Source organism: Pezoporus wallicus, unplaced genomic scaffold (assembly GCF_028554395.1).
Source record: "Pezoporus wallicus isolate ANWC-B61680 ecotype Strahan unplaced genomic scaffold, APGP_CSIRO_Pwel_v1 contig_8234, whole genome shotgun sequence".
In the NCBI taxonomy this organism is placed as follows: Eukaryota; Metazoa; Chordata; class Aves; order Psittaciformes; family Psittacidae; genus Pezoporus; species Pezoporus wallicus.
In genome coordinates, this window is record NW_026637703.1 from 519,625 (window position 1) to 544,911 (window position 25,287).

Consider the following 25,287-nt stretch of genomic DNA (forward strand, 5'->3'; position numbering starts at 1 on the left):
TCCATGCTAGAAGTCCCAGAATCAGTCTGCCTTGAGGATTGCTTTCTAGAGCATCCGTATTCATTGCAGCCATATGGGCCAGTCTAATAAGCCCTGAAAGATGCAGTGAGATCCCATTTTGTCTACCCTGCCCAATGGAGTGGTGGAATTTACCCTAAATTGGATTCTCCAGTGAGAGGTACTCTGACCGCATCACCTTCTGCACCCGCAGCCTGCCAGACATGCAAGCAGGGATTTCCTTTGCCTTTACAGAAGTGTGTCCCTAATTCCTGCCTCTCTGCACCACAGTGAGCTGTGAGGTCTTGGACTGCAGTGGCATGTTCGTGCTGGGCATGACAGAATGGATCATAAAGAGGAACAATGCCTTGGTCAGTTGTGGAGCTCCTGATAAGAAGCAGACATGGGGCTGAGCTGTTGCGGTTTCTTACCAAGATGATGGGCTTGCTAAATTATCACTCTACCCACCAGAAGTGTTGGAGATAGCAGCTGCCTGCTCTAAGGGAGGTTTCTCGGTCCCCTTTTACGTCCTTGCTACCTCCGTGATAACATCCTTGGTGGGGCTGTGGAGCCCTTTTGGTCTGTGCTCTGGTTTCTAGCCTTTCTTGCTTTAGTAACACTTTGAAGACCCAAAGCAGCAGGATTCTGGTGCTAACGTGATGGTTTAAAAGAAGGAAATCTAGTACCACAGATCCTCACCAGCATTTGTAAGATATGGTCACAGCTTGAGATGGGAAGGGTGAACAGCAGGTTGTGATATCTCATAGTCTTGCAACTGGCATTGTTTTCATCATAGAAGATGAGAGATAATCTTACGTTACTGCCACATTGATGGTGTGTAATGTGGCTTATTTTCCTTACTGTTTTCCTTTTGTGGAGTATGACAAGGCAGGTTAGGCTGAGGCTCTGTATCCACTGAAGCCAGGCCACTGCAGACAGCATGGTTGCTCTCCTTTGTGGGAAAATAACTAGTTCAGTGCTCAGCAACTCCAGCTGCTTTGCAGGCTCCTCTTCAGAGCTGTGCTACCACCAGCCTGTCCTTACAGCATGGATCCACTGACCTGCTCCTGGCCCTGCTCATCTACATGTTTAGAAGGGGGAGAAAAGGGAATTTTATACCCCCAAAAATGCAGGTATGTGTGAAAATAACTGAGAGGCTGCAAGACCCATGAACCTGCTGTTGCTCTGCAGTGTGGTTTGTGGGATCCTGTCAGCTGGGTTGGCATTTTGTGGCTTTTCTGTAAAGGTGACAATGATACAATGTGATGTGCTGACGTGGGTTTCCTTCCACACTTCACCACGATGCTCCAGACAGTGTAAAAGCCACCTGTAGATGCTCTGTGGGTAAGAAGAAGAGAAATCCTTTTCAGATTTTGGGCTTACATTCCCACAGCTTCCTGCTGTCCCAGCCTCTGGTGAAAGGAAGAACAAAGTGCACTGTGTGTAGCTAGAGGTGAAAGCCTCAGTAAGCTCCTCCACAAGAAGTCTGACCCAGCAGGCAAGTACAGTCGAAATAATTCACCTCACCTTCCCTTCCAGAACTCAGGTGTTGAAGACTGAGGACATGTAAGACATGTCCTCAGGCACCTGCATTTTGTGGCACATGGAGTGTGAAGAGTGGGTTCCAGGCCTGGGGCTGATCCTGCTTCCAGTGGGTCTCCCCTTTTGTGTAGATACTGGGCTCAAAATCTGTTTTCTTTTCAAGCTGGTGTGACTGGAGAGGCTCAGTCTGTGGGGTTTGGTCATCATTATACAAATACATTCCTTCCTGGGACCAGTGGTCATGTTCAATGAAGCAAGAAGTCTGTGCTCTCTTCTTTGTGAGCTGCTGGTAGTACATTCCCAAGTCATGCTGCCGCCTTCTCTTATCTATATGGGGTTGTTTAAACCTCTGGCAGCCTGCCTCGATGGGGTGGCATCTACGCTGTGTATGGTGGTGGAGCTGCCCCAAGCTCCATGAACCTGGGATGCTTCTGCAGCATGAGAGAAAGCTTCATGGTCTCCAAGGGTCTTGGACTTCCTGTGCTTGAGGAGCTTGTGCCCTTCTGTGCCCATGGTTAACGCCTGACATGGAGGATGCAGCATCCTATAGGTCTCCTTCCTCCTCTAGCAGCAGAGGCAGAATGATTTGTGCAGCACTATCTGTTCTGTTGGTACTTTTAGGCTGTTCCCATGACTTTTGTGAGAACCCATGGATAAACAGTGAAGGTACGAGAGTTTCAGGTTCTGCAGTAGAAACACAGAATGGTTTGTGTTGGAAGGGACCTTAAAGCTCATCCAGTCCCAACCCCCTGCCGCGGGCAGGGACACCTTCCACTAGAGCAGCTTGCTCCAAGCCCCTGTGTCCAACCTGGCCTTGAACACTGCCAGGGATGGGGCAGCCACAGCTTCTCTGGGCACCCTGTGTCAGTGTCTAGTTCCAGTGTTCCAGCACTAGACAGAAGGCTGCATTCCAGCTGAGTGTTCTCCTGCAAATGATACAGGCAATTCTTAGCTCTTCTTGTACAAATGAGTCTTTAATGGGAGTCTGCACTGGGAGCATAAAATGCCTACACAAGCCTTCAGCAGAGCCTGATTTTTCTCTCTGTTGCACTGGATTTCACAGCATCACCTCTGGGTCGCAGTGAAATGTGCAGGAGGAGCCTTTGGCTCATCTACTTGGATCATATTGAGTCCATGAAAAAGCAAAGCAGTGCCTTTTTGGGGATGAGATGATTAACTGTATACCCAGAGTATATAGGTCACAGCAGGGACAGCAGAAAGGTGTCATCAGTTGGCTGTCACGGTGCAGTTAAACAGGCTTCCGTTGGCTATTCTGAGGGTCCCTGTGAACAGCAAAGTGGGTCCAAGCGAGCCAGGAATGGAGGTCATTTAGGGAAGGCTGTTCTGCTTCTTCCCTAAAAGTACCTGTTTGAAGGAGGAGGGCTTTGCTTCCTCCTCTCCCATCCTCCTCCTCCTGCTGCAAGTTTCATCCTCCTGATGACAAATGAGGAGTGTCGGAGGTGGATCTCACCCCATCACACACCATCTCCTGCTCAGTAAAACAGCAGTACCCCACCACCCAGCTCTGCAGGAATCTCCCTGTGTCCTGGCTGCTTGCTCAGGCAGGTTGAAGGCTGGGGAGTTGTTAAATGATGATATTTTCAAATTGGAGAGCAGCTTTGATTTATTGACCTGCCGCCTCTCGGCATCGAGCTGTCTGGGCTGGCATCTGCAGATAAGAGGCTGTCGAGTAATTGCTTATTATTGACTGATTGCCAGCTTGGGCTGTTTGCTTGAAGAAGAATCAATAGCAGTCAATCTTCAAAGGCGAAGCTCTCCGGGAGTATGACTGGTGTCCAAATTGGGAATGACAGGTCAGGATAACTCCATATCTGCGATCCCAACTTCATGTTTAGGTGTAATCCTGCAACGGAGGAGGAAGTGCAGGACATGATCTTCCTGCGTCAAGGGTTTTTCACATGCTCTAAAGCCTGGGCTTTTCCTTTGCAGGACAGATCCCACCCTAGCTCCAAACCTTCCACCCAGGGCTTGGAGCAGCCTCAGCACCACCTGAGATCAGTGGGAGGCGAGGGGAGGATGACTGCAGGCATCATTCATTAGGTCCCAAAGGATAGAGCAGGGAGGGGTGGATGAACAGCCTGTGCTGTGACACATCCAAACCAACCAGTTTGGATGCTTTATAAATAAAACAAAGCGTCTATTTTAATGCATGGTAACAGAGATTTCCTTTCTGTGGGTGATTCTATTTAGGTGACAACAGAACAAAATATCCAGTGTCACCATAGGCTTTATCACTCCTTACGGAGCCTGTCGCTATGGTGAGCGTTCGTTTTCAAGAGCAGACATAGCCCTTAGTTAACACTCTCATGGCACGTTGCCTTTTTTTGTGGATTCACCAAAAAAAGGGGGAGCTTCCTGGCATCAAAGGTGTTCAAGACTTGGTGTGTGTAAAGAAGAGACGTTCAGGTGTTTGTGATGGCCGGGGTGAGCCCTGGTGCCTGGATGCGAGGAGCGATCTCAGCCCTTGGGCTGGAGCCTGCTCCAGTGTTCCCAGTGCTCGCTCCGGGGCTGCAGTCTGGTCTCCAAGAGTCCTGGGCTCAAGCAGGGCTTCAGACTTGAAACAAGAGCCTTTCGTGGGGGAGGGGGAGCTCGGGTCTCCATCAGCTACAAAGAGCAATTAAGCACCAGGACATAAAATAGATAAATGGGAAGGGGAAGGCAGAACCCTGGGAATGTGGGAAGAGGGAAATGGAAGAATCTGATTGGAAAGTATAAATATTTAGTGCTTCATTTTGGAGCTTTGCTTTCACCCTGGTTTTGGGGTGAGGGAGAAATCCCCCCAACAGAGCAGTTTAACTGCAGTGGTCCTGCAGGGAATGGACACGATTACTTGAACAGCCTTGTTCAGACGCTGGATCTGTTGTCTACAGCAAATCCTCATTTGCATGGGTCCTTAATCCGTGGAGTTAAACGTGTCCCTGGATCTGTTACCTCCTGTGGTACTGAGTTGGGAGCTAGGTTTTTAAAGCTATTCCTCTTCATTGGAATGTTTTCCCTCCCCTCCCCCCCTGCACCCCAAATGATCTTCCTGGTTTTTCCTTTAAAGCAAAGAGGAGCCAACGAGTGACACAAAAGAACAATCTGCCAGCGAGAAGCTGCTCTTTGTGCCTCCAGGGCCGGTGGGTGAAGTGTCCACCAGCCTGGCGAGGAAAGCCAAGCTCAGCCATTTCAAACGTGTGTCGCAGGGAAGCCACTGACCCCCCCTCTTCCTGAAAGGGCACATGAACGTGAAACCTTGAAACCTCGTTGGAGGTGGAGGCTTGGGCAAAGAGCCTTTCTGGAGCTCTAGGAAGGGCTGAGCCCTGGTTTTGGGGGGCTCTTTCACTTTGCCTCTCGTCCTGAAATGGCATTTCCTCGTGTCTGCAGCAGCCCTTCATTTCATGAAATGGATGCAACTGCTGCAGAAAGATCTCGCGTGAGCATGCTCACTGGAAGATTAATCCTTTAGAGGGAGTTGGAGAGTTAAGCTACTGTAATTTCTCTGCAGTTGGCTGCAGTAAACAACTGCTCTAAAGACACGAGGAAAAAAATTGACGGAGGTATATGGGATTAATGTACCTATCTTTTTGTGTTTCTCCTTGCAGGTTGAGGCTTTGATACAGGTTTTGTTTTCTCGGAAGCGCTGGGGTAGAGGGAGCTGTGTAATGATTTTATGGGTGACCTTCATGTTGTGGTTTCTTTTTTCTTTTCCTCCAGGCCAAAGTAATCCTATTTCCGTGCAAGGCCAGACTGGGGCTCGGGCTGACTTTCTAGAGCTGGGGTAGAGCACCAGGGTGGCTTCGTGTTGAGTGAAATGCTTGTACGAGGTGAGGCCTGCTGCACGTTGAGCTCTGTTGGCAGCAAGGGGCTGAGAACACCTTAGTCCTGTTTAGTTGTGATCAAAACCCACTGGGACTTGATCTCTCGATGCTTTTGTTGGGAAGAAAATGTGAAGGGATTAGCTTGGATTGCCTACAGAATAATAGTGCCTTGTTTTGATTTTGCTCCCCCTCCTCCCCATGCCTGAGGAGCTGCAAACCTGTGTCAGATGTGGGAAGGAGAATAATCGTTGAGATGTTTTGGCTTTGCTTGAAAGGACCATCGCTTCTCACGTGTTGAGGAGAGGAAAAGCCAGCGAGGTAAGTGTTGCAGGCGCACGGATTGCGTCAAGGTGAACCCGAGCTCCTTCCTTCCCAGTCCCTGCTTTGTGGGTGCATCCTGGAGGAAGGAAAAACCTCTGTTCCTTCCAAGGGACTGAACAGCATTTTATCTACTTGCCTCTGAAGGTGTGGGTGAAGGAGGAGGTGATTTACCACCTGCTTGGTGCTTTGGATGAGCTTCCATGTACTTAGAGTGGTAGAGAGCCAACCTGGGGCTGCCAGGACATGGAGCAGGAGTACACGGTGCTTTGCTTTGTCTCCAGCTGCTCAGCCAGTGCCGAGCTTGGGCTGGGAGAGGCAGTGCTCGCTAACCACAGCCTGCGTCCTTCCCTCTTAGAAACATCCAGCTAATCCTATGGGATGAGGAGGAAATGGAGGTGAACCATCAGCAGACCTTGCCTGGCTGGGGGGGGGGTGGGGGGTGGGGAGGGCATGGTGTGAGTGGTATGTACCTAAGTGGAATGAATCGCTCCTCTCGAGCTGGAGCTGTTGGAGATCGCTCCTAGCAGGTCTCCAGGACTGTGTCCCAGTGGAAGAAGGGCACACCCTTCCTCCTTCGAGCAGGGAATAGGAATAATAGTGCAGCTCTGCCTGCGCTGCTGAAAATTCCTGTGTTGCATGGCTGTGACAGCGGTCCTGGTGTTAAATTTATATCCAGTAGCATGTATTGGGAAGTGGCTCCATGTTTCCTTGGAGTGGTGCGAAGAAGGGAACAATAACTCCATCATTTTGCACGTCAGTGGCTCCCACTGGACCCATCCCATGGTGTCTGTCAGCTCACGTGCGATGGGGTGCTGCTGCTGATGGGTGACTGCTGAAGGGCAGTGCTATAGACTTAGCTGAGCTCAAGGTACTGAGCATTGGAAGACAGTTTTACCACCCCAATGTTGAGGGTTTTCGCTTAGTCCCTCCTTTTCCCCTCCTTTCCAGAAGCTCTGGCTGGCACAGCTTGTCTATTCCCTGGATGGGTTTAGGGAACATTGGTGGCTGGGTGCGTAGGGGGAATAATTAGCTACCAAATGCAGAGATTGTTTCTTGCTGTTTCAGAATCATTGTAATTTCTATTGAGGGTGGGTTAATTACATATTCGTTTTGATGGGTGTAAGGAAAATGATAGAGATACAGCAATATGAATCCGTGCAGAGAGGGATGTTGTTTTCAGGATGCTGTTTTGGAAATCGTGGGAACAAAGACTTGTCTCTTGGAGGACCGTGGCTGTCGGGATTCAGCTTCTCAGTGGTGGAGGAGTGTTTTCTGTGTCATATTTTTATCTTACACCAGTGATGTATCAGTCACCATGACAAGGGGGGGTCAGTTTGGAGGAGAGCGATCACATTCTGGTTGCATTTGGTTGAAGGGTTGGGAAATAGTTCTCAGAAAAGCAAAGGTGAAAGCAAGAAAGTTGGGTCTTAAAATACTTGATCAAGATGTAGCACAAATACATCTTGAACCTGAAGTAGGTGGGGAGCTGCTTTAGCAGTGCAGGACCCAGAGGCCCCAGACCTGGTCCATGTGCTGGAAAAGGGGCTTGTCCCCAGGTCCCATAGGGCAGGGCATCACTGTTGATAACTTTTGCAGTGTGCGACTTCCGGAAGCTTGGGGATGTCATCTCAGTCTTTCCCAGCAACCTCACTGGGAAAGGGAATCAAGTTCATCTCTACAATAGATTTGGATCAGCTTTAAACTTTTTCCTTTGGTCTCCAATACCAGGACAGGCATCTCTGGCACTAGAAAATGGGGAGAGGCTCAATGAAAGGACAGAGGTGACTCTGGTTCTTTAGTGTCCTGCCTTTTGTCTCAAAGCTAGAGAGTAAAGCCCTCCTCCTCTTCTTATTTTAGAGTAAAATGGGGTGAATGAGCTATTTTCAGTGGCTGAGGAGAGCCCTTAGCATGGAGCACCACGCTCTGGTCTTGCCATGCCTTTGGTGTCCTCCAGATTGGAGCATCCAGCTCCTCTCCAGCAAGCCTGGAATTGAGGAGTCTGAGAGGAAAAAGTAACTACAACCAGATTTCATTTCTGTTTGGTTTAAGGTCTGTGGATGTGCTCATGGGCTCTGTGAATGACAGCTCTGGGACAGCTCTGCATGTCCCTGGTGAATGCCCCATCCCTGGCAATGTTCAAGGCCAGGTTGGACACAGGGGCTTGAAGCAAGCTGCTCTAGTAGAAGGGGTCCCTGCCAGTGGCAGGGGTTGGAACTGGATGAGCTTTAATGTCCCTTCAACACAAACCAGGCTGGGATTCTATGTTGGTTCCTCTGCTTGGGCAGCTCACAGCTCACCGGTGTGGGTGCAGGCTCTGCTGTGAGCCCCAGCAGCCAAGGGCACAGAGCTTGACTGCGGCTGCTGGGAGCTGTTTTCTGCAGAGAACAGGGGGATCAGTGGTGGAGGAAGCAGCCAGTGCTGTGGCTGGAGTCATCTGGGGAGAGCAGAGGTGGATCCCACCCAAAACCGTGACCTTGGGTGTCAAACTCATCTCTCCGTGTGGATGGGGCTGTGTGGACTGCGGTGCATGTGGGGAATGCAGCGCTGGGGACTTGTGTGCCTTGGTGGAGGTGGGTGACTTGGACTTTCCAGGAGGATTCACTGCCTGAATTTGCAGGCTCCAGTCTTTACATTTAGATTCAGATTTAGATTTACATTTACATTTAGATGTATGGCCAGTTCTGTCTCTTTCTCCATCAGTGCAACTTTGTTCAGGGGAGGAACTGAAACCTGCTTTTGGGACTTGCTCACCTCTGGTACTGCAGCAGCCAAGGACTGTGTTCAAAACAGAAAGAACAAACTGGAACTGAATCTTGCAGGTGCATCTAAAGAACCCTTCTGCAGGCCTGGCAGCCACAGGGAGGAGAAAGTCACTGTGCTGGGGAATACACTGCATCAAAGTCCCAGGCTTTACCGATCAAATGATGACTGCTTCAAAGCCTGGTGTCTTTGCTTCTCTCCCTTCTAACTGCCTCAGCCAACCTGTAGTCAATTGGCAATGACTTTAAACCCAGCCATTACGGTAGGAGCCTTGTAATTACTTGCTGTGATGAGTCCTCATTCTGCTGTAAGCAGGGTTTTCTGTAACACACAGTGTTCCTCCACCTTCGTGCTTCCACGAGGCTCTCTTGAAAGAAAGGTTTTATCTCTGGCTCTCCTGTCTGCCTGGACACTTTGAAATCCAGCCCATGGCAGCATCTCAGCTTCTTCCTTAATGCTCTCAACTGCCTTCTTGCTGCTGCAGCCTTGCCTTTTGCCCTTTTGTGGTACCCTCCTGTTGTTCTGAGCTTTCCCTATGCTTGTAGGGTGAAGCCAGGAAGGGCTTTCAGCATCTCCTGTGCTCCTGGGAAGGCATTGGAGCATCCTGAAAGCAGCAGGTAGCAAAGGGGACTCCCTACCCCCCATCTCCCTGAGGATTACTGAGTGAACTTCCAGGCACAGGGGAAGGAGCTGCATTTTTTAACCTGGCTGTGAAGTCAATAGAATAACCACATTCCACATTAATCCACAGCATTCCACATTATTCCACAGCATTCCACAATGGCTTCAACCTGAGAGAGATTGAGATTAGACATTTAAGAAGCTCTTCCCTGTGAGGGTGCTGAGGCGCTGGCACAGGGTGCCCAGAGAAGCTGTGGCTGCCCCATCCCTGGCAGTGTTCAAGGCCAGGTTGGACACAGGGGCTTGGAGCAAGCTGCTCTAGTGGAAGGTGTCCCTGCCTGTGGCAGGGGTTGGAGCTGGAGGAGTTTTAAGGTCCCTTCCAACACAAACCAGGCTGGGATTTCTATGGTGGATGAGGCATACTGCATTGATCAGTGTATAGGACATACATTTGGGTTTCTGAGTTTTAGAGAAGCAACACAGTGTGTTAGGTTCTGCTTGGAAAAACAGGGTCTGTGAAGAAAGGGAAGATGGAAGAGAAATCCTGCTTTAAAGACCTGCATCTGCCTGTGCTGAAAGATGGCATTAAACAGAGCAGGAAGAGAACAGGAATGCAGGAGCCAGTGCTGTGAGCATGGCAGAGGAGGAGGAGAGGACGGGAGGTGGTGAGGAGCCTTGGTGGCTCCTTAAAACAAGGGGAGGGGAGGAAGGAAAGAAGAGGAAATGAACTGCAGGTGATTCTTCAAGCATCATCTACCCCGTGACCTACTTGCTGCCGCAGTGATTTACAGCTCCAGAAGCAAAGAGAAGGAATGGCTGCTCCCTGTGGAAAGGGTACAGGTGCTGAAGGGAACAGAAGGAATGGCCATTCCCTGTGGGAAGGGTACAGGTGCTGAAGGGAACACAAGGAATGGCTGTTCCCTGTGGGAAGGGCAGGAGTGCTGGAACATGCGGGAGCTCTTCCTGGTGGCACTGTCTCCAGCTGCAGAGATGTGGCTGCACCCAGAATCCACAGAACCACTGCTTGAGATAGCAAAGGGAGCATCTCGAGTCACACATTTCCCTCTGTTCCTCACAGGGAACAGTGCTGGGTTCAGGCACCAGCCTTGGAGCTGATTTAAGGATATGGCTCCTTGATGCACAAGCGAGCTCCTTCCCCAGGAGGGGTGCAGGGCACTATGTGACTGGCCTGTCTGGGGACATGGATCACTGGGACATGATGGGAACAGCAGAAAATATTCATCCCAAGCCTCCTTAACAATCCACTGCAACCCAGGAGTCTGTGTTCTGCTTTTGCTCCTTCCAGAGCCCGCGCTAACCTGATCATTCTTAATCTCATCTTATTTTCCAGATCATCAGTTTGATTCCTCGGTACTGTTACAGCCCTTAGTGTTCCCGGGAATCTGTGCCTCCATCAGTTCATTGTCCCTGTTTCTTCTTTGAGGCTGTAGCAACCTTGAACCACAGTTTCCTGCTATTTATATAACTCACACTGCTTATTAGAAGAGTCCTTCAGAAAGAGATACCCCCCGATTTGCTCAGTAAATAACAGCTTCATCTCTTTGCTAATACAAACTGGAAGGTTCCTTTTCCTCTTGTTCACTTCTCCCTCTGGGAGAAGTTAGGTTTGGGGTTTGGGAGTTAAATGCCTTGCCTTTAACTTAATTCAGATTTGTAGCTGTTATGTGCAAGTCATAGTGTATCTGATGCTCCTTTAACCATGTTAATCATGATGCTGAGCATCAAGTGCTACAGGCTGGCATTGATTAGACAGCTCCTCTCTTTTGCATTCATCAGCAAGCATTAGCATATAACCTTTCTTGGCTTGTTTTGAAACTGGTTCTAGTATCTTCCACAGTGCTTGAAATCCAGATAAACTCATTAGCCTCAAAGGACTTAGTGTGGATTTATGGGGGGCAGAGATTTGGAGGGGAAGGGGAACCTAAAAGGCAGTGACCTGCTGTGGTCAGTGCCTAGTGCTGGGGCTGTGCTCACTCCCAGGGCATCTTTTCCACTTGGACTAAGGCTGCTTCGGATGTAGTTCTGTACAAAATGGGATCGGGAAGCAGCTTTTGTATCTTTTCTGGAGGTGTTCTAAGTTTCTATATTAGATATATTAAAACTAAGTGGCTCTGGGAGTGTCTGAAGTGACAGCCTGAAATGACGTGCAGGGAGTTGTTTGGGAGTTAGCAGCCCAAGGTTATTTAACTCCAGAACTTCTGCACTTCCCTTGCAAACGCCATCCAAGAACATCTTCCCTTTGGAAAGCAAAATGAAAAGAAGTCCTTTGTTTTTCACAAGTTGTCAACTGTGCTCTTGTCTAAGCTGATTATTTTATTTATTCCAATAATCTCTTCCAGAATAAAGGAAAACGAATTGTCCTCCTAGTTCTGTAATGATTTGCCCTTCAGACAGTTGCCAGGCAAAGTGCTTAAATCTGAAATGAAAAGATGGTGAATGTTTAAAATCATTGAGCTACTGTAGGGGCATGTTTGTGTTTAATCGGGTGGTACTGAAGGAGTCCTGGAGTGCTGTTTGCTCTGTGTCCGGCAGGATTAGGAGGGTTTGTTGGGATATTTTTGCTCTGCAGTATGAAAATGGGGTCAAGCCTGCTGTGGTAGATAGTGCAAGTCTGCTCTAGGATTTTGCTGGCAATATGGGCTGCCTGCAATGGAAGCCCTCAAGTGATTTAGCATTAGTGAGGAGAGTTGTCCTTGGGTATTTGCTGGGAAGGAATATAAGTGCTTGGGGATGTGGTTGCTCTGCTCTGGTGAGACCCCACTTGCAGCACTGTGTGCAGTTCTGGTGTCACCAGCATAAGAAGGACATGGAGCTGTTGGAGCAAGTCCGGAGGAGGCCATGAGGATGATCAGGGGCTGGAGCAGCTCCTGTATGAAGACAGGCTCAGAACACTGGGGCTGTTCAGCCTGGAGAAGAGAAGCTGCGTGGAGACCTCAGAGCAGCTTCCAGTGTCTGAAGAGGGCTGCAAGGATGCTGGAGAGGGACTCTTCATCAGGGACTGCAGTGATAGGACAAGGGTTAATGGGGTCAGACTGGAACAGGGGAGACTGAGATGAGCTCTTAGGCAGAAGCTCTTCCCTGTGAGGGTGCTGAGGCGCTGGCACAGGGTGCCCAGAGAAGCTGTGGCTGCCCCATCCCTGGCAGTGTTCAAGGCCAGGTTGGACACAGGGGCTTGGAGCAAGCTGCTCCAGTGGAAGGTGTCCCTGCCTGTGGCAGGGGTTGGAGCTGGGGGAGCTTTAAGGTCCCTTCCAATCCAAACCATTGTATGAAGGGCAAGGGCTTCCTTACAGGTATGATGGAACAAATTCTTCCCTCCAAGAGTTTTTCACTGACACTCATCTGGCTCTTTATTTTAAACTTTGCCTGGCTAAAAACCAGTTACCTGATTAATCTGGGAAAACATGGGAATGCTTCCTTAAAAGGCTCAAAAGTTACCTGATTAATTTGGGAAGATGCTGGGATGCTTCCTAAAAAGGCTCCAAAGTGATGTAATATTCAGTGATGAATCTCAGAGCTAAATTAGAGCTTTGTGGGTGCGTTGGTTGAGGAAGGGAGTTTCATATTTTATCAGCTAACACATTTATTCTCTATAGCAGGCTGCACACTCCAGCTCCTGAATGCCGGGCACGCTGGTGAAGCTGGGGTGGGAGCAGTGGCACAGCTCCAGAGCTGCAGCGGTGCTGGGGAGTGGTGATCCTGTCCTCCACCCCGCTTTCCAGTTTCATTCCAGCAAGCTTTGAGAAATAGAAACCTGGAGCTAGGGATGGCCCTGCTTCCAATGGGGAATTACACTGAGGGTTCGTGAAGAGAGAAAGCACAATGTTAAAGCAAGTCTTGTGCAGTGAACGGGGTTTGCTGCCCATCACTGCAGGTGAGACATTGAGGTGCTGGAGCAGGGCCAGAGAAGAGCAGCGGAGCTGGTGCAGGGCCTGGAGCACAAGTGTGATGGGGAAGGGCTGAGGGACCTGGGGGGTTCAGTGTGGAGAAGAGAAGGCTCAGGGGGGACCTGATGGTCCCTACAAGTGCCTGACAGGAGGATGGAGCCAGGAGGGGCTGGGCTCTGCTCCCAAGGAACAAGGGATGGGACAAGAGGAAACGGCCTCAAGCTGCCCCAGGGCAGGTTTAGATGGAGCTGAGGAACAATTCCTGCCCCAGAGGGTGCTCAGGCATTGGAACAGGCTGCCCAGGGCAGGGCTGCAGTCACCGTCCCTGCAAGTGTTCACACAGCGTGGAGACGAGGCCTCAGTGCCATGGGTTAGTGGTGGCCTTGGCAGTGCTGGCAACGGTTGGAGTGGATGGGCTTAAAGGGCTTTTCCAACCTGGTTGATTCTGTGATTCCATGATTCATGTCCCTGTAAGTGTTGCTCATCCAGGCGTAGGGCAGCAGAGGTGGAGCTCATTTCCACTGTATTCAGCAAAAAGGTGCTGGCACCAGACCTGAATGTGGCCCTGGCTCGTTCCTCTTCTCGTAGCATTATCAGAGGTGCTGGTGAAAGTTTCAGGCTGTGTTTCAACACAGGAAACCACATGGCAATAAATTCCTCTTATTTGACGGATGATTCCCTCTCCCCTTCTGTCGAATTGCTCCAAAGGGGCAGTGTAATCCATCATGGATGAGAGAAGGGTGGGAGTTAATTCATTTTCATGATCTGTCTGTAGCACTCGGTCTGCTAATAGTGATTTGTCTTACTTGGCTGCTGCAGGAATCCCATCAGAGACCCACTGGGAGAAGGCTCGGCACAAGGACCCATGGCCCCGTGGTACTGCCATGAGTGGAGGAGCACGTGTGACCTTCTGTTGCATTTGTACCTGCCCCATCCCTGGCAGTGCTCAAGGCCAGGTTGGACACAGGGGCTTGGAGCAAGCTGCTCTAGTGGAAGGTGTCCCTGCCCGTGGCAGGGGTTGGAGCTGGAGGAGCTTTAAGGTCCCTTCTAACACAAATTGTTCAATGTTTCTATGATTTCCAGCCCGAGTTTTGTGCTGCCATCTCAAGCAAAAGGACAGTGGAAGTAGATTAATATCACCCAACTCCAGGGACTGCAGTAGTGGTTCATGGCCCACATGTCCCTTAGCACAGGGGAGGGAGGGAGGCTCTCCTGGTTAGAGCGAGTGCAGGGAATGTAAAGCAGGTGTGTGAATATCCTCCCCAGGTCTCACCTGCTCTGCTGGGCACACACAGTCCTTTGCTGTTAAACACCTTAACCCTGGCAGGGGAATTCATTAGCATCAGTCTCGACAGGCTTCGTTCTGCCAAAGATTGATTTAGATTTGCTCTCCCTCCTCAGAGAGAGGTCCCAGGGGGGTGTAGGTGTAGGCAGCAGCATAAACCCACCCGGGTTTGTTCCTTCTGTACCTGGTAGGCATTGCTGTGCCTTGCTGTGGGTGCACTTGGCTTGTCGTGCACAGCATGGAAGCAGTTGCCTCAGACAGAGAACACGCCACTGGCCACCCCCTCTGCCGAAAGTCGCTCTTGGTTGTGTATTTTAGGCTCAGTCTCTTCACTCGCAGATGGAGCCGTATTTCCAGCACGTACAAACCCCTACAGCCCATGGCACTAGGTGAAAATAGTCTTTCATTTACAGCAGTTATGGTCCTGATCCGTAGGCAGCGTGCGCTGCGTGTGCATGGCGTGGAGGGAGAAGCCTGCATTGATCAGTCACGCAGCCTTGCGTAAAGCAGCTCCGTGCTCGCTGGCGTGGCTGCCAGGAGGTCTTGAAATGGCAAAGGTTGTGAAAGCGGGGCAGGGAACCTCAGAGGATGGAAGCTGAGTAAGAGAAGGAGGCTGCCCCTTCCTGAGGCACAGCGGAGGCTGGACAGTGGGCGTTAATGGTGATAACTTATGAGGCATCTTTGTGCTCGAGGCATTTCGTGTGCTAGGCACTGACCTATAGGCCTGTCTCAAATGGGAGCAGTTTTACAGATGGAGCCTTTGCTGCTGATCTGTTGATGGCTCTTGGCAAGACTATGGTTGCTCGCTGGGGGCTGTCACTAGTCCTGTCAGACAATAGTGCTTTTGAAAATACATAGGTTGTTTTTAGTCTCTGCCACCATACTGCTAATCTTGTCCTTTTGTCTCCTGTTCCCAAGGGAGGTTTTGCCCTTCCTGGATCTCATCCTCATCCCTTTTTGGAAAAACAAATCCCGAGTTGCTGATGAAATCAGCTGTCTGATGCGCAGCAGCATCTGTGGTGGTGCAGGGAGGGAAGGAACTGGTGCCCTGCCAGAACAGCAGTGGAATGAACATTGTGCCTGGGCTAAGGGCACTCAGTCTGCCTTCCTTTGCATCCCCCATCTAGCTCAAGTAGGAGAAGTTTATCATATTGGAGTCCTCAAGAGTATCTTCTCCTGCTCTTGTGGTTAGGTTGGGGTGAGGCCAGAGGAGGCCATGGAGATGCTGCGAGGGCTGGAGCAGCTCTGCTCTGGAGCCAGGCTGAGAGAGCTGGGCTGGGGCAGCCTGGAGAAGAGAAGGCTCCTGAAGGGGAGACCTGAGAGCAGCTCCAGTGTCTGAAGGGGCTGCAGGAAAGCTGGAGAGGGGCTTGGGACAAGGGATGTAGGGACAGGCCAAGGGGAATGGCTTTAACCTGCCAGAGGGGAGACTGAGATGAGCTCTTAGGCAGAAGCTCTTCCCTGTGAGGGTGCTGAGGCACTGGCACAGGGTGCCCAGAGAAGCTGTGGCTGCCCCATCCCTGGCAGTGTTCAAGGCCAGGTTGGACACAGGGGCTTGGAGCAAGCTGCTCTAGTGGAAGGTGCCCCTGCCTGTGGCAGGGGTTGGAGCTGGAGGAGTTTTAAGGTCCCTTCCAGCACAAACCAGGCTGGGATTCCGTGATTCTGTATACTCAGATAAATTAATATATATATACATATATATATAAATAAAATATATAAAATATGTATAATATATGTGTAAGTATATATTACTCCAGGTTTCTCTCCAATGAATCAATGTGTCTCTTCAGACAGCAGCTCCATGCAAATTTATGTGTCCATTATTCACTGCAGCGTACAGGGCCACTACTGAGCTGTCACTCAGACCTCAGCAGTTTCAGTTTTATCCAGGTTTTTGAAAGTGATGCCTCCCCTTCCTCCCTACCCCAGACCAATTTAATAGTGAAGGCTCATGCTCAGCGCTCTGACCTTGTAGGTGCACAGAGGCAACCACAGAGGCGAAAAAGCCACAGCTTCTCTGGGCACCCTGTGCCAGCGCCTCAGCACCCTCACAGGGAAGAGCTTCTGCCTTAGATCTAACCTGAACTTCCCCTGTTTCAGTTTGAACCCATCAGCCCTTGTCCTGTCACTCCAGTCCCTGATGAAGAGTCCCTCTCAAGCATCCTTGTAGCTCCCTTCAGACACTGGAAGCTGCTCTGAGGTCTGTGTGCAGCTCCTCTTCTCCAGGCTGAACAGCCCCAACTTTCTTATAGATGTGAATATGTTTTTACACCTGAGATTGACTGAAGCAACTTTCCTCTTAGGAAGTCACCACTGTCTTCTGAAGCAGGTGGAAGAGTTGCTGTGACTGAGGTGATGGTTATTGGGCCTTTCTAGAGCTCACAGCAATACAGGAGGAATGGATGAGTTAGATTTGGGGGAAAACCCACCACAACAAACCCCCTCAAATGGTAATAATCTTTATCCCATTTCAGATCTTCCATGTCCCCCACTTCCAAATGTGCTTGGGAAGGAGTTACAAGCGCTTGTTGGCATAGAAACTACAGACCGAGGGTGAAGCATGCAAATGTAAGAGGAGCCCTTCTGCCTCAGCAACATGAGTGAGGCTCTGCAGAGCTGGCTAAAATCTTCTGGGAGGCAAAGAGAATTGCCCAGATGTTGCTCAGATTTTGACAGCGCTGAATATTTAGGTTTTCAATTCCACTTACGTCCAAAAAAGCTTCAGTGCTGGGAATGCAGGTCCAGCACCAAAGGGGCTTCTTTTCTTCTGCAAGAACTTGGAGTCCAAAAATATTGCTAAAATCTGGCGCCGAGTTGTGCCAAATCCTCATTAAAACATGTGGATATTTCTGTGGTTTAATCTGTTAGAAATGCAGTCGGGATCCAGTTATGTTAAATTAAGCAACAATATTGGCCTTGGATGTTGTTTGAAACATTAAAGGTGGCAGTCGGAACAGCAAGCAGAATGTTTGCACATTTTAATTGCTCCGTGAGTTCTTTTTCTAAATTTTATTCCAAGGAATGATCAAGAGAGCTTTAAAATGGTCTGGATTTGCCTCCTTCCCCCTGCCAGGCTCTGGGAGCAACGCAGCATCCCGGCTGCTTGCTTTCCCTTGCAGTGGGATGGAGCTGTGGCAATGGTGTGCTGGGAGGACGTTGCTCCCTTTGAGCACACTCATCGTCACCTCCCGTGGTGCAGAGCACATGGATGTGCTGTTTTAGCCCTCCTCAAATCCTTGATGGGAATCTAAAAGCCAGCACGGCCAAACAGGTCTGATACGGAATGGCTGAGGGACCTGGGGGGGTTCAGTCTGGAGAAGAGAAGGCTCAGGGGGGACCTGATCGCTGCCTACAAGTGCCTGACAGGAGGATGGAGCCAGGAGGGGCTGGGCTCTGCTCCCAAGGAACAAGGGATGGGACAAGAGGAAACGGCCTCAAGCTGCCCCAGGGCAGGTTTAGATGGAGCTGAGGAACAATTCCTTGCCCAGAGGGTGCTCAGGCATTGGAACAGGCTGCCCAGGGCAGGGCTGCAGTCACCGTCCCTGCAAGTGTTCACACAGCGTGGAGACGAGGCCTCAGTGCCATGGGTTAGTGGTGGCCTTGGCAGTGCTGGGAATGGTTGGACTGGATGAGCTTAAAGGGCTTCTCCACCCTGGTTGATTCTATGACTATGCATCACGCCAGCCTGGCCTTCAGAGGCTTTTACTGTTGATCCCCCTCTCCATTGGGATGGACAAAATGCCTCTGAACTGGCTGAGCCGCACGCAGCAGCTTTACCCTGCGCCGGTGGCTCCAGCAGCATAGAGCCTGTGTGCCGAGGGTGCTGCTCCCGCTGCACCTCTCCCACCCCATAGGTAAGGCCTTGGCCTGCAGCTGCGCTTTGCCTTGATGAGCATTTATTTATTATGGTTTCATTTCCCCCCTCCCAGTTGTTAAATTCCTCGTGCTAAGGCAGGGGCCCCTTTCCTTCTGCTTTAAATGCGGCTGTGCCGAGGAAGGGCTTCATGTTATGCATGCTGGAGCGGGTGGCAAAGGGGCTTGCGGTGCCTTGGGACACATTCATAATATAGAGCATGTCAAAAATATCCCTCCTGTGTGGGTTTATAATGGGGCGTGGGGGCTCTTTGCTTTTAAATTTGACACACTGCAAAAGCAGCTCTGTTTTGGTGCCTCGTTCGTGGTTTAAGGGTAAAAATGAGGGTGGTTGGGTATTTTAGCAGCCCTTTGTTTTGGGGCTGTTGTGGTTGCGTGGCAGCTTGTGTTAATATGAGCACCTCCCTGGGAAGTGACATGGAGCAGGCTTGTGGTGCCAGTACCTGTGTGTGACTTGAGAGCATTCCGGCGTCCCTGTTGTCAGATGTAAAAAAGGCAGTGTGCAAGGTTGGTGGGCTCCAAATTCAGCCATGCTTTACTTTTTTCCTCTTTACAAGAAAGCACAGATTTTCTGTGGAGTAGTTTGGGTTTTTTAGAAAGGAAACCTCTACATCTTCAATGCGTTTTCCTTTATTATTTTAATTGAGAGAATAGCTACATGGTGATAAATGAGGATTGTTAATGATCTGTGATGGAAGAAAGCCAGTGACAGTGCAAGGCATAATGGGGTGGAGGTTATTGCTGTAAATGTCCTCTGCAAAAGCAAGTGGGTGAGCTGGGCAGGGGAGCAAAGGTCCAGGGCCAGGGAGGAACCAGCCTCAACCCTTCTTCTGACTGGTGTTTGTGGCTGGAAACTTAAGACATTGAGGTGCTGGAGTGGGTCCAGAGAAGGGCAACAGAGCTGGTGATGGGCCTGGAGCATCTTTAGTGGTAGCCTTGGCAGTGCTGAGGAACGGCTGGACTTGATGAGCTTAAAGGTCCTTTCCAACCTGGTTGACTCTGATTTCAAGGAGTCCTGTTCATATCCACTGGGGCTGTTTGGAGGATGAGTGTCAGGAGCAAGCCCGGTCCTTGCGGCTCCTGGGTGCTTTGGCAGGGCAGAGCTGCAGCTCCCACATCAGTGTTGGTCTGTTATGAGAGCTGAAAGCACCGAGGAGGCAGGGAAAGGGCTAAGTGATGTCTGAGAGTGCTGCAGCAGCTCTTCACTGGACTCACCCATTGGGGAAGGGTCATCCCACAGACTGAAACCAGAGTGCTGCGGTGATGCTGTGCAACACTCGTTGTGTCTTAGCTGTATATTGTTAGCTGCTGAGTAGCAGGGACTCCTGGAAATCCCTCTTGGAGGGCCAGATCCTGTCTGGCTGCTTTTCCTTGGCTTGTGCATGGAAGCAGTGCTGAAATTCAGTTCCCCAAGTGCAGCAGGAGCTGTTAATCAGAGGCACGCAGGAAGGAGCTGTCTTGGTGCGATCTCTTGAAGTCGGTGACAGGGATGATCCAGCCACTAATCAGTTTCATGTGAACCTCCAGAGCTTGCAGCTACCAAGCACATGTCATACAAAGCTGCTCAAGCACAGGAAGCTGACTTGGGCAGCACTTGACGTGGTTTCATTGAAGCCCAACAGTGATCAAGACCAGCATTCGGGTTCCTCTTGCAAAAGAAGAATACTGAGATTTAGTTCTTTTTCCTGCTGCCTGTGAGTTTTATTTTGTGTCTTTCTGGTATTACCAAACCAGGACCAGGCACTTCTGCTTCTCTTTTCTCTGAGTAACACTGCATGAGGAGAAGCTTTCAAAGGTCCATGATGCTTTTGATGGAGTTCTGGGCTCTTCAGTACAAGACAGACAAGGAGCTGCTGGAGAGGGTCCAGTGGAGGCCACAAGGATGCTCAGGGGTCTGGAGCATCTCTCTGATGAGGAGGGATTACAGGAGTTGCGCCTGGTTAGTCTGGAGAAGAGCAGCCAGAGAGGGGATCCCATCCATGTATCTCAAAGGTGGGTGCCAGCAGGATGGTGCCAGACTCTTTCCAGTGATGCCTAGTGAGAGGATGAGGAACAATGGCCATAAACTAAAACTGATCAGATTTTAGCATTTTCTAGTTTTTTTATAGTGTTTTGCTATATTTTGAATCCTTCAGTTTAAAATGTTAACAAAATTAAGTTCTATGCCTCCTTGTGAGGCAAGTAAGTGGAAATTATCATACCCACTTACTATTATCATAGAATCATAGAAAGGTTTGGGCTGGAAAGGACCTTAAGACAATCTGGTTCCAACCCCTGCCACGGGCAGGGACACCTTCCACTAGAGCAGCTTGCTCCAAGCCCCTGTGTCCAACCTGGCCTTGAACACTGCCAGGGATGGGGCAGCCACAGCTTCTCTGGAACCTCTGCAAGCTCTGAACCTCATTGCAGTATCTGGTACGTTGGAGTCCAAGACCTGATTCCAGAAGTGTGAAGCATTCAGGGTTCACATCAGTTTTAGCATTGGCTCTAGCAATGACTGGGATTCTCCAGTGGCAGGGAATCGCAAGGCTTTGTCCTTCATGTGGAGGAAGGAGGCTTTTCTTGCTCCTGTCAGCTTCTGTTCATGCAGCTCCCTTGGCTTTTTCTAATGCAGTGATGCTAATAGGAACAAGAGAAGGTTTGGGTCTGCTCCCTTGGATATGAAGTTGGTCTTCTGAAGTAGAGACTATAACACAGCCCCAGCCCAGTCGTGGTGGGAAATGAACTGTGCATGAGTACACCATGTTGAAGGAGCCACGATTTCATTTACTGTTCTCATGTGTGTCCATTTTATGCCATATTCTTCCCTGTGAGGGTGCTGAGGCGCTGGCACAGGGTGCCCAGAGAAGCTGTGGCTGCCCCATCCCTGGCAGTGTTCAAGGGCAGGTTGGACACAGGGGCTTGGAGCAAGCTGCTCTAGTGGAAGGTGTCCCTGCCCGTGGCAGGGGTTGGAGCTGGAGGAGCTTTAAGGTCTTTTCCACCCAAACTGTTCTTTGATTTATATCTGACAGAGTTTGAAAGGTGCTGAGCTCTTGTAATCCCTGATGAAGGCTCTGGAGTGGGGAGGCTCTGCCTGCCCCTGCAGAGAGGCCATGGATAACTCAGCTCTGACACTTGCTGCCCTCGCTCCTCTTCCTTGCCCTCTCAGAGAGGTTGTGTGTCATCACCGTAGGATTTACTGCTTCCAGCGTGATGTGAACAGCTCCTGGGAGAAGAGTTACAGCTACATTGAGAGGCTGCTTCCCACTAAGCCCTAACGCATGCCCTCGGTGGGAAGAAGTTGGGATTCCAACAGGCAGAACCTATCTAGAGGTTGTTATTGCTTCTTTTGCATTAAGCTGGTGTTACCTCTGCAATCTGCGTTGGAAGCAGATGTGTTTTGAGCTGCACCAGGGCACCTTTTGGAGTGATGTGGTAGGAGCAATACAGGATCTCCCCTTTAGATTGTTCCTCCACTGGAACCAGTGTACCTAGTCTCGGGTAAGCAAATGACTCTTGCTTTGCTGCTTTTTCCCTGCCTGTCCCCAAGGAAACGCTATAAATGCCTCAAGTGTGTATCTACTGAGGGAAAAAGGGGTTTCTAAACAGTGATGAACTGTGCTGTTTTCCCTTAGTGCAGCAAGCCCAATTGTTCCTTAGTGAAATACATTAATAATTCTCTTACCCACCTTCTTGGGAAGTGAATCTGCTTTAATTCCTTTGTATCAGCAAGAGCTGCAGGTATGGATGGCTTCCTTGCATTAAAAAAAAAAAAAAGGAAGAAGGCAATGCTTGCAAGTGGGTCTTTGTTTCCAAGGAAACAAATTTGACATGCTTGAGCTGTGCTAGATGCAAACACTCCAGATCCAGCAGACATGCCTCAGGATTGTATGGTCTGAGTAGTATTTTAAACCACCTCCGATTTAAAGGCAAGGGAGAGGATGAGAACAGAGTTTATCAGCAGGGTTTACCAATCTGTGCTTGATGAAGGCACCGTGTGGTATCTCAGAGTTGCCTGATGTGGTGTGGGGAGAAGAGCATCCTGTGCTGATAATGGGGTCCCTAAACAACATCCCTGCTGCAGGGCCTGGGGCTTGGGGAGATGCTCCAGCACACAGAGAGCTCCGAGGGGAGCTGAGCACATGTTCCCTGAGCCAAATGACTCTCATTTACCCTGGGTCCCTTTGTGCTCCAAAAATGCTTTAGTAAAATGCAGCTCACCAGTGCCTGATGCTGAAGGGCTGCTGGGTGTTGGGAAGCCAAATGTGATCAGTACCCCAAATAATCTGCTTATAAGCTGTGGGTTGATGTGGGCTGAATTCATCAGGCAGGAGATGGGAGAACAGCAGGCTGAGCTGTGTGCATGGTGCATCTGACATGAGTATGCTGTGGGCTGATGGGAGTCTGGACTTTTGCTTGGCTTACTGCACTGCACAGAAAGGCTCCTGGCGGTTTTGTGATTACCTTGGAAGCTTGGCGCAGGGAAAGAGCTGGGATTCGGCCTTCATGCGTCACCCTGATATGTTCATAACTGCTGTGTTGATCAAGTCGCTTCATTCAGTTCATCTCTTCATCTTCCTTGGAAGAATTCAAATGTGAGCATTGAAGCAGACACCGTCCACCCATGTATTATCCATGTGTGCATGGGAAATGAGCATCCACAAAGTAATGGATTTGAACATGGAGAGGTTTTTATGGCCTGGGCCTGACATGAGGAATAGGGTATGCATTAAACCTTCCTCGGGATTAAACAACCAGGTTTTGCCTTGGCCTGCAAAGCTTTACTTCTGCATCAACTATCTTTTGCTTTCTGCAGTAGTTCTGTGAGCTGGTAGGGATGTGCTGGGGTGGTACAAAGGAGATATAGGGAAGTACAGGGTTTTAAGGAACAGTCACATTCTGTGTGCGGATCACTCACAGTGAAAAAGCCCGGTGGACATCAGCATTGTTGTTGTTTGGGAAACTGGAAAAATGCAAAAATCCTCTATTAATTCCTCTTTGAAACAGTCTTACTGCATTGAGGAGGTGAGTAGTGATGGAGTAGTGACAAACCTCTCTTACAATGCAGCTCCTTAGGAAAACAAGGCATGAAGTGTGTTGTACTTGAGCCTCTTTTCCCCTCTTTCATACTGCTTTTTCACTTGGAGGTGGAGTTAAAATAACCTTCAAGGTGATGGAGGGTAGAGTAGGGTAGGTTTAGCTTTAAGATGGAAGGGAGCACTATTTGCATCGCGAGCTGAAAGGCTCAGTTGAAGCCCATTTTGGGGGGGGGGGTGGGGGGTAGAAAATAATATTAATGGCATTTCATGGAAATATTGCAACGTGTGGAAGGCCCAGAGTGACAAATGTCTGCTCTGAGTGGCACTGGGAATGCTCCCTTTTCTTTGCACAAGGCTTGCCTTGAGACAGGCTTTTCCTGGCTTTTGTTCTAACCCGAGATGCTCGCTGCCTAAAAATGCCTGTGATCCCTGCAGCAAGAGCTTCACCTCCTTGACAGAGGATGGGGATGGGAGGGTTGGCCGGATCGGGATGAATCCCGCACCTTTCTGGTTTTTTGCTTCTTGCTAATGACACTTCCTTCTGCTTACATTTCATTAAAGCTCTGAAATGGCTGGAGATCAGCCCGTACTGAGCATGCTCCGGGGTGGAGGCTGCACCCATGGAGTGAGATGGATTTGTGGCTGGAGGAGTGATAGGCCTGGAGTCAGGATCTGGAAGGACCCAGCAGCTCCCCGCAGCCGGGACCGAGGTAGGGCAAACTCAAGCCGACTCGGGGGAACGTGGAGACCGGAGGAAGTAAAACCAGTTGGAATTGATTCAAAAGCAGCATAGTTAACCACTGACACGAGATGGCTTCAAACCGCTTCCTGCGGCTCAGCGGGGAGGGCTTGTAAACCACTGACCTTTACTGGCTGGGGAACCTATGGAAAGAACAGCCCTGTCTACTGTTGGGGAGGTGACATACAGTGACAGCAGGCAGGGCTGGCAGCGAGGGACTGCCCGGAGCTGCCTTCATGTTGGGAGGCATGTGATCGCCTCTCCGTCGTGGGCTGCGCGCTCGGGCACTAATTGTTATTAATGGGAAGCCTTGCAGGGCATGGACCTGCGCCGCGGTTCCAGCCCAGAGCTGTGACTGTGGGAGGGTGAAAGAATGTCACACGCAAACTCCCTTTTTTGGGCTTATTTTGCATTCCAAGGATTGCAGGCAAACCTTGCCACACCAGGTCCTCCAAACTGGCAAGGCGAGCAGGGAATAGGGATGGGTTTATTCCTTTGGCTGGGGCATCCTGTGTGCTTCTTGCAGGGGTTTCGCATGTTGGGCTGGGGGGAAGGAAAAGGGGGTCCTGTGGGGTGGGCTGTTGGATTCCACCTGTAGTTGCCAGCTTTTCCCAAGGACTGTGTACACGCCAGCAGGTATGTGCTGCGTGAGCCGATTGACTCGTTGTACAAGCAAGCGGCATGGGGAAGTGCCAATAAAACATTTACATTGGCTCTCAAGGTTTGGATGAGTGAGGTGCAGGGAAGATCTGGCTTCGTGTGGAGCAGGGGGGAGACGTTGGCCGTGAGGCTCGGCCCTCACAGACCCTGTCTCCTATGGGAGGTGTGTTCCTGGGTGTCCACCCTGGCCTGTAAGTACCGGTAAGGCAAGAGGTTTGCTGTGCTTAGGGCACTGTGAATACTCTGCTATTATGAAGTTATTGTGTTTAACTTTATTAACAGGAATCTCTGCTCATGGTCTATCTGTAGCCTGTGTATCAGCTCTTCCTTCAGGGCACCTCTGGCTGCTTCTCAGTGCAGTTCAGGGGCGACTGGTAAAGAGAAAACATGGATTGATATTTTATTGCTGTGCCCCAGGTGCAGGTCTCACACAGTTGGGTCAATCTGCATGAGGAGTCACTTCCCTACCTCTAGTAACTTGCCTGTTTATTGCCTGGTTCTGTGTTTCTTGTGTACTCGGTGTTTCCTGAGCCTGTTTCCTACGGCAGCCCTGCACTCACTGGTGACCAGTTTGCTTACTGGTGTGGCTTTTACGGTCCCTGCACAAAAGGCTGCCGGAGCCCCAGCTCACTGGTCATGCAGAACTTCTCTTACCCATTAATGGATGCTGGCTTATTTAGGGTTGGATGAATGCACAAAGGAGAGTGTTTATGTAAAAGAAATGGCATTGTAATTGTACATGGAAAGG

General features: G+C 50.1%; 1 protein-coding gene across 5 annotated transcripts in view; it reads left to right on the top strand.

The window, feature by feature from the left end:
- Window positions 1-25,287, top strand: part of EHMT1 (euchromatic histone lysine methyltransferase 1) — a 114,924-nt gene that overhangs the window by 15,745 nt on the left and 73,892 nt on the right. The window contains exons 1-2 of one of the 5 annotated variants that reach the window (XM_057407368.1): window positions 4,976-5,099; window positions 5,257-5,366. The exons of 1 other annotated variant lie outside the window; for it this stretch is intronic. The gene's annotated coding sequence lies outside the window, so the exon portion shown is untranslated. Of the gene's footprint in view, window positions 1-4,975; window positions 5,100-5,165; window positions 5,367-23,697; window positions 23,851-25,287 lie in introns of those variants that run through there. 3 more of the 5 variants (XM_057407369.1, XM_057407370.1, XM_057407367.1) reach the window with 3 other exon arrangements.